Here is a 9,866-nt window from a genome sequence, read left to right as displayed (position 1 = left end):
ATGTTCGTACAGCTGTTCCTTGCAAAGTGGTGATTTGAGCCTAGGTCTCCTACATCCTACTCTGAAACTCTAATCACTACACTACACTGTCTTTTGGAGAGGGCTGCTGTTGAGCAGTAGCAAGCAGCCAGGCCCCGATGAGTCATGCAAGTCATGTGGTATTAAGTCACTCAGTAATTGCTTCTGGGCCTGTCCCCAATGAATCTTCCCTCAAAGGCCAAAACTGCCTGGAAAGGACCTGCCCACCCCCCACACACACCTGCCTTTTACTGACAGAAACCAAGCCTGGAATACTAAACTCTTACAGTTGCCTAGCAACAGACACTGAGGGCATCTGGTTAAAGCTATCAGGGCTCCAATCTCCAGATTTAAGTATCCACAAATCAGGGCCACTTGGTAGTGGAGAGTGCTGTCAAGCCATAGCTGACTTATGGCGACCTTGATGGGTGTTTTCATGGCAAGAGACTTACAGAGGTGGTTTGTCATTGCCTGCTGCTGCAACCTTGGTCTTCGTTGGAGATGTCCTATTCAATTACTAACCAAGGCCGACCCTGGTTAGCTTCCAAGATCTGAAGCGATTGGGCTGGGCCAGGCCATTTGGGTATTTCTATTTCTAAGCAGATGGAACTGTAAGATTCATGGTCTCTACAAAGGCCATCTGAGTGCAGACTAGGTCTTCTCCACCCTCCCAGAAATATGGGACCTTTCCCTAGGTGATGGCCTGTGAAGAGGTCTTTAGGCAATGGCAGCAGTAGAATTTGAATATCGTAATAATCCTTGATGGGAAAGTATGGAAGATCATCAAGCTGCCACAAATTTCAGGCCAGGCCAGATTTGGGATTAAAAACTGCTTGCCAGAAATAAAATTTTAATTAATTTAGGGAAGTCTAGTACTCAAGGTTTTCAACAGGTCAAGTAGTCATTTAATATTTGTGTGTGCGCGTGAGCTTTGAACGTGCATTCTAATCAGTGCTATTTCTAATCAGTGCGTTCTAATCAGTGCTATTTTCTCCTATCTGTATAAGAGACAACCCCATTCTTGGGAGCAAGGAGAAGACAGCAGCTCTGTCGAAGAAAAGGGTATATACAAGTCTGGGAAGAAGTTCCCTGGCCAGGAAGGATTCGGAAGTGGCAAAATCATGACTCCTTCCTCTTCCCGAATGCATCACCGTCCTCAGCTTTTCAGATACATCTCATCCTGTCATCTTATGCTTGGAATCGGAGAAGAGAATGAACACTGCAGATGTGTAATAAACCAGATACACAGGAATGGGCTTTTTGGTTTTTACTACCCGAGACTGAAGGGAACCTTCTTCTTTGTACTCTGGCAAATGCTGAAATGATGTATCTTTCCTCTCTGTAGATTATATGAAGCACAGCTGGCATGCTACTTGCAAACCTTGTGATTCCAAATGAATGTACAACTAAGTTAGTGTATCAGTAGCTTCCGCTTATATGCCCATGTTGCTTGAGTGCACATAATGGGCCTCGAAATAGGAGGCTGCATCCAAAGGTCACCTTTCTATATGCAGAAAGAGCCTTCTGTTCATTGTACTGTTTGCCCTCCACTAGAACCTTGCCCAAGAAAAGTAAAACCAAATCATTGTCTTCTGTTCGCAGAAGAACTATCAAAGCTATCAATTACAGCAGGGGTCCCCACTATGGTCCCCATGGACACCTTTCCTGGCACCCTCCAAGAGTTTTGGGGAAGTGGCTGGGTCCAGGCGGGGCTTTTGTTTGGCAGGGCTTCTGATTGGCTGTTCGAGATCTGATTGGCTCTGCTGGTCTTTAAAAACAGCTGCCACCAATTCACAATGGATCTTCATGCAGGACTGAAGTTAGGCTGCGCGTATGCAAGTTTTTTTTTAAAAAATGTTCATTTTAAAAGACATCCGTTAAACAGAGCTTTCTACCTGAAATTCAAAGAGCTATTATTAGGATCATGCATAATCTCACTCCTTGACAACTTGTGGTTGGATCCATCTCCTGCAGCAGCCATTTTGAGGCTGCACCCACTACCCCATGTCAGAATACCAAGCTGCCACAGGCTCATAAAGATTTGAGGACCCCAGAATACAGCAGTGTGTGATCTCTTGCACCGGCATTTGCAGAACGCTAGGGTTTTTTTGGTCTAGCCCACAACTTGCCCTCCCATTTTGACTAAAAAGCAAATACTGTTTCTTACAGACTATTAAGGGACTCGATTCTCCCCTCCTTATTTTATGCACTGCAAAAAGAAACCACAGTAGGAAAGGAACAAAGAATGTTCTACACTTCAAAGCCCTGAAGTGCCCAGTTTGGCAGAATCACTTTACCTTCACTGTGCTCTCTTGAAAGAGTTGCATGGACAAGGAAATACAATCCCACTGCAAAAGGAAAAGCCGGCATGATCTGAAAACTGCATCTCGTTTCTTAGCTCAAAGAAAAATTGGAGCTGGAATTTTTTGGTATCAGTGGATCGTACTGGTGAAGACTGCACACAGACATACTTAACCGTTTCCCCCCCTTTGCTCTTCAAATCATTCCAGCTGAATCTAACTAAAGTTTAGCTTTGACTAGAGTTCTTTCAATCAGCCCAAGCAGGAGTCATTGCTGAGCTGTTCTCATCTCTCTGTCTTGAAAAGGATACTCTCCCCTTACTCCAGTAACATCTATGACTCACTGAACCTCCAAAACCTTTCTCGCAAATTGCAGATGTGAACAAAAATTGCTCAAAACGTTTATGGTTGACTCAGGCACACAATCCACACTGCAAAGGAAGCAAACGGATAAACACATGCATCTGAACCACAGACTCACCAATTATTGCATACCAATTATAAGCCTTCAGAGGGACTTTTTCCATTTCACAAGAAGCGGGAATGTGATTCACTCAGAAACAAAACCCACAGGGCAAGCAATGCCTGTCCTGGCACTACATAAGCAGACTGAAGAAGAGGAAGGGAAGAAGTCCTTAGACTGGGAAAGCAACTGCATTCAAGCGCCTGCCACAAACCTAGATGCTAATCACTTATCAGTATAAATGGCTTAAGCAACTGGTGTATGAGTTCCACTGGATTCTTTTTTTCAGTTGCAAGAACTGCATTGGCAGTGTTGGTGATTCTATAATTAAGAAAATTATGTTGTCTTATCTAGTCATATTCAAGATACACCACTCTTGGGCACTGCAAGTCTAAGTCTTTGGCCAAGCAGAAGCACTAGGGCCTTCACCCTTCAGGTCAGAAAGATAGTAATCTTAATGGAGCCTGCCTGTATTAATTTAAAGGAATTCCAACTGAGAGAAAATCGCGGACGATAGAAGCACTCTTCCGGCAAGTCTAGGATTTTACTTGAAAGTCTGATGGATTCACATGAATAGTAAGTTAACAAAATTTGTAACAGTGCAATTTTCTTCGCTGTGACCTGCAAATGCATACAAAAAAAAGTTAGTATGGCACATTAAGAAAGGACAAACATCAATTGCCGACCTCCACGAAAGACATTTGCTTTCCGCTTGTATTTATTCCAGTACAGCATAGGCCAAAGTACATAGAAAGCTTTATGGAGATTTTTTTGCTTATGCATTGAAAAACAGACTGGTAACAAATTACATTTGTTCTGCATGTCGTTTACTTGAATTGTGCACATTGTCCAAAGCATTTGCATCAATCTGTGATTAGTGGCAGCGTCAACACAGTCACTGGAGGGAAAAACTTATCCAGGCTTTTCCATTAGAAATGCCAACGATTACAAAATCAAAACCAGCTTTTTGAAACATTGTATAATGACCAAGATGTGAGTCTATCACGAGAAAGGCTAACAATGACTAAAATATTATTTTAGTATGTCAGTCATGTGTTGAAAACTGACTGGAATGTGCCGGAAAACAGGTCAAGTGTTCAGAACTAAATGGAACAGAGCAGGCCTTGTGATGGCACAGTTTGGCAGCAGTCCTGCATCCAATTAGTCATATGTTAACAGCCTCATTGTTAAGACAGTCCCATAGGACAGACGAGGAGGGGGGACTACTCTTTTCTTATCCCAGTCACTTTTGCTGTTATTGCATAGTTGCCTAATGGTGGTCTAAGCAGTTTCGCATGCAATGTTTGTCTGAAGAAGGTGTTGAAAAGGACTGATTGTCTGAAGGGTCTAACTTGTCATGGACGTTGTCAACACACTGTGATAAAAATTATGCCCTGGTGCACCACCAGGTACCTTCAAACCATCTTATTCACTGGAATCTGGCTTAAGAGATGGGGAAAACATTGGACTGCATCCAACCAGTGTTCTTCTGGTGACAAAGAAAGGAGAGGGGAAATCCCCTTTGACCATAAAAAGGTGATGCTGAGACTCATGGGACCTATATCTACAAAAGCCATGTGGGGCAGGGGCTGTAGTCAGGATGAATGAGAAAGGTGGCTGGATCCAACTCAGTATCTTGCTCCCCAGATACTTGCCAGATACTTAGGAGTACTATTACAGCCAATTTTTACCTCTTATTGTCCACCCCTTACTATTTTTATATTAAAAACAAGAAAGGAAGCCTATCAATAATACTGATAATTTCTCTCTCCTGGTGTGAAATACTGTTCATTTTTACTCTGACTCCACTGACTACAGAATCTCAGTATTGATTGATAAAATGCTGGTGTTTATGCACTGGGTGAGATTTTATAAACTAAGATGCAATACCAATTTTGGTAGAATTCTGGAAGTCCTTGATAAGCCAGAAACATTAGCAGATACACCAAATGCATACTTTTTAGACTATGGATTTTGTTCTTAGTAAACCTAACACAAATTAGTTCCAAAAATATTAATGGAAATGTCACGTTTTAAATGTATCTAAACATAACAAATCATCCTTCTTCATAATAAGGCAACAGAGCTTTCATTCCCTGTAAGACCTCATTTCCCACTCCCCACAGAATTCCACACACAATGCACACACTACATAAGAAAATCCAGATGTTCAAAAGCACACCTTGATAGTGCACTGTGGCAGACTGCTGCGGGGAGGGAAAAGAAGTTGCCCTTCCCAAGTGCCCATGTTGTTTGACTGCAGCTGTATTTGCAGTTTTGGATACCATCTACTCGTACCTTTAAAAACTCGCACTACCAAGAAATCTCTCACTGAAGTCAGTGCAATTCTTTATGACTGAATTTCTTAAAGATCAATGAGTCACAAGCTGTTTACTCTGCAGAACTGTTATCTTTCATAAGATGACTCCAAATCAAATAATTTGACAAGTGCAGCCTTTTCCCCTAATACGAAATAAATAATTTTTCCAGTGGATCTGAACAGATTTTTACTAGACATTCCTCTACAGCTTGGGCCCCATTCTGCTATCAAACAGCCTGATCCTAGGCATGCAGAATTAAGTATCACATTCAATGGTGCTTACACATAGTTTGATACATGGAGCAATGGGAGGATATTGTCTTTAAAGAAGACTTTTTAAGAAAGATATTAATATTTGTAAATCAAGCATTGCCTTCTTCTACCAAATGCAGAAGTGGGTGCCCTTCAAATGCTTCTGCAATGGTGTGCAGGAACCATTTTTCAGTAGCTCCCCCCACTCCCCCCCCCAGAGGAGGGCTGCTGATTAAGCAGCACATGATCAGCATCAGTTGCATTGGTTGTGTCTACCTGATAGTTATTCCCCCCTAATGCATACCGGGCCTTAACCTGCAGTTACAGCACATAAAGGACTCTTTTCACCTACATTCTAAATGTTTGCATCAATGCATGACACCACTGCAATTTCTCTGCGATACCACCATAACCTGTCTCACACTTCTGTACCATCATGGGAATGCTTATGCGCTAATAGCATGTAGTGGGACTGGGGTACAATTCCTTTAAGTCAGTTGCTGCTTCAAATCAAGTGACACTGAGGGGAAAAAATAAACCTAGCAATAATAAACCACTCCTAAGCTGAAGACCCAAGGGAACTGAAAGCAATTCCTCTGATTGCTAACCAAAAGCAGGGAACAGAAAGAGAGAGAGAGAGGCTTCTTTCATGGGAATGATTTATTCTTTTTAAGCACTTGAAATTGTATCAGGTGTTTCTTTTCAAGAGAATTCATTGTGCATAAAATACTTATCAGGTACTGCACAATAGTTTTATTCATGAAACAGGTAAGATTAGCATCATTCCCATTCAATTTCATGACAAATCTTTGATAGATAGATCAAATATAAGGTCATTCCTTTCCCAGCTTTTCCCGTGAAAGGTTTCAGGGAGCAAACTGGATTTGTATGAAATGATGCTGAAGCAATACATGTATTTAGTCTAATCACTCATGGGGGTTTCCATTTATTATTAATGTGTGGTCAAAAGGTTTGGAACTGAAATTAAAAACTCCACAGGCTGGTTTCTAGGTCTGTGTATGAGAAAATGAGGGCGCCCCATACATTGCCAGAAAAGTCAATCATCTGGGTATGATTATGCAGACATCATATAAAGGAAACTGCATTTAATGGCTAGTAATTAAGTCCAGATTATGGTTCGGGAAACACTCATGTGTTTCACTTTGACTTCAAAGAGAATGCAATTTTACCCATGTTGCAGCATTAGACTTTTACATCTGTTTCTGGACTGCATGAAATGGAGGAGATGGAAACAATAGCTGTAAAAGTTTTGATCCAATCTGCTCAAATATATTTTTATGAATGAACTATTCACAAAAGGCTATTATATGGCATGGCAGAAGCACAATTTAAAAGCTTTTTGGACTTTGGGGGAGGGGGTTTAATACAACAAATGAAATTATTTCAGTGGCTTCCTGGTTCTGTTCCACCACATAGTTAAAAATACAATACCAAATTGGGTATTGAAGATGTCCTAACTAGAACTTTATGAAAGTGCTACATCAGGCACTATGTTGAAATATTCAGGAAGCCACATTTTGTCATTCTTTCCCCTGCCATGTAGAGCAGGACATATTTTTGTTTTATAAAATGCATTCTACAGCCTACAGAACATCTGGTTTTCCTCCTTTCTGCTTGTGGTACTGCACAATCATTACAACATATATTAATCTTAACTAATACAGGCCATTTCCACACACACTGAATAATGCACTTTCAATACATTTTAGAAATCCTTTAGAAGTGGATTTTTTGTTTCACACATGAAAATCCAGTTCCAAACAATCATTAGAGCATTGAAAGTACATTATCCTACGTGTGTGGAAGCAGCCATATATAGAACATTGTCTCACGGCAGAGAAATGGATTGGATGTGACTTTCAACATTTCAATAGATTGAGTTAGGCCCACTCCTGACAACATTTTGAGGACAATCCAGTTGGTCCTCTATATAGGCTATGAATCACTCAGCCCTTTGTAGCTCTCAGTGCATGCAAAAGTGAGCATGCAGCAAGAACTCCTGCACATAGCAATATAGCAGGAGCCTCATGTACGGACTAGATAAGCAATACATGCTTAACAGTATACTCTCCTATTGAACTTAATGGGCTTACAAGGCTGTAACTTTGCTTGGAATTGTGTTTAACAGATGGAGTTGATTATACATGGTTGCAGTACATCTATTTAATTAAAATAAAATTCTAAAAAACATTATTTTCTTTTTAAATTTCAGAGGGTTTTTTTTTTAACTCTGGCCTATAAATACCAGGAATTAGCTCTCCACAAGATCCTTAAACTCTGAGATCCTTCAGGGGTTATGCCCAATTACGTTTATTTTGGATCTAGGCCTTTTTGAATGGGTGGCACTAAGGGTATGTGCACGCAACTTCAGTGCCAATGGGGCAGTTCCTGTATCCTTAATTCCACTACAAGCTATCTGAGTTCCTTATTTACAGTGCAATCCAAACACTTTCCTGGAAGTAAGCCCCACTAAACAGACCTGAGTGGAATTGTGTGTAAGCCTGCTTTGGATTGCATTGTTAGTTATCAACTCTGGTGTCGTGTGTTGCTGCAGCAATATTACTATTTTTTATCTCGGAGGAGTTGGCAATTATTTTTTTGCCAATATACTCAGCCAAGTATTAGTAGACGGCATTTTAGAGAGCTTGAAAATATATCATGGGGTGGAAATAGTACATACTATTTCTAAATTCTGCTTAACAAAATTTTTAAAATATTTTAATTAAAATGTCACAAGATAAAAAATCTATAGGTTTTCCCAAACAAAGCCGGTTTAAAAAGTGCTTGAAGGGTTTAGTACAACTATATAGTGCATTGATATTTTTGATAAGGTAAAAGGCAAAGGTAGTCAGTCCCCTGTGCAAGCACCGACTCATTACTGACCCATGGGGGAACATTGCATCATGACGTTTTCTTAGCAGACTTTTTGTTACAGGGTGGTTTGCCATTGCCTTCCCCAGTCATCTATACTTTACCCCTAAGAAACTGGGTACTCATTTTACTGACCTCAGAAGGATGGAAGGCTGAGTCAACCTTGAGCTGGCTACTTGAACCCAGCTTCCACCAGGATCGAACTCAGGTCGTGAGCAGAGCTTGGGCTGCAATACTGCAGCTTACCACTCTGCGCCACAGGACTTTTTTGTGTGTGTGACATTTTTTGATATTTTGTTATTTTTGATAATTTGTTATATATCTACATTTATGAAATAATACCATTTTTAGAAACCACAAAAGACTGTTTACTTGAAACACTTTCCCCCCGCTTTGGTCTATATGATTTTTATTAGCTTATAAATATCTACTTATTAAAGCAGAATTATTTTACTAGGATTACATAAGTTCTTGTAATAGACTATCTGCCTCTCAACATTTTTTGGTTGATTGTTCCTAAACTTCAGAGAAAAACCTAATATATAGCTAATGTCAAAATGTCCATTCATTTCCTGTTTGGCAATCTCAACAGATTGTCCTGCAGTCTGTAATAGGGTATTTTTTAAAATCGGTAAATACATCACAATAAAGATAAGATGGTGTTATTTTGCTTTTACTAAAATGAAGTATTTGATAGTAGAATCTGCTTACTTCTTTTGCAAATAGCAAAACGTAATGTTAGTAGTGTGCTCGGCTGTATCATCAAGACATGATCCAGTAGTGCCAGGGTTTTTTTTCAGCTGGAACGTGGTGGAACAGAGTTCTGGCACCTCTTGAAAATGGTCACATGGCCAATGGCCCCGCCCCCTGATCTCCAGACAGAGGGGAGTTTAGATTGCCCTCCGCGCTGCTGGTGCAGAGGGCAATATAAACTCCCCTCTGTCTGGAGATCAGGGGGCGGGGCCACCAGCCATGTGACCATTTTCTCCTAGGGCAACCCACTGAATTCCAGCACCTCTTTTCCCAGAAAAAAAGCCCTGAGTAGTGCTATGAGTGTAGTTCATATACATGAAGGATGGCCACTGAACAGAACCCCCTTCCCTCCCTCTTCTCTTCAATCTGCATGTGGACACAAACACACACAAAACAAGGTGGCACAATTTAAAGAACAAGATGTCTGTGTGTCTCCACCCCACGTCAATTAAGATCACCATCTTGCCTTTATACAAATTACTAATGGGCAGCAGGAGTAACTTGCATGAAGCTGAGAGGGGAAGCTGGATGGACATTTGAGCAGACCCCTTCTCTAGCCATATTTCCCTCTGAGGTTTCATCACACCATATGTGTTTATGCTTCTGCACAGACAGAGGAAATGGGGAAACAGGACTCTTGAGTTCACAGGAAACTTTGCACAAGGGCACTCTGCCTAGAGTATAACTGGATCATACCCATCAGACGCACTTTTTTAAAAAATAAAATGGTTTTATCTATGTTAATATAAAATGTCAATATGGCACATTAATTTACTGAGTTTAAATGGGTAAAACAACTGTAAACATCCTTCCTGTTTAGAAATATCTGAAGTTTAACTCCAGCGGCACTTTAAAGACTGTAACAAAA

This window comes from Eublepharis macularius, chromosome 1 (genome assembly GCF_028583425.1).
Source record: "Eublepharis macularius isolate TG4126 chromosome 1, MPM_Emac_v1.0, whole genome shotgun sequence".
Classification (NCBI taxonomy): Eukaryota; Metazoa; Chordata; class Lepidosauria; order Squamata; family Eublepharidae; genus Eublepharis; species Eublepharis macularius.
The sequence above is the reverse complement of the archived record's forward strand: the minus strand, read 5'-3'. Positions refer to the sequence as shown.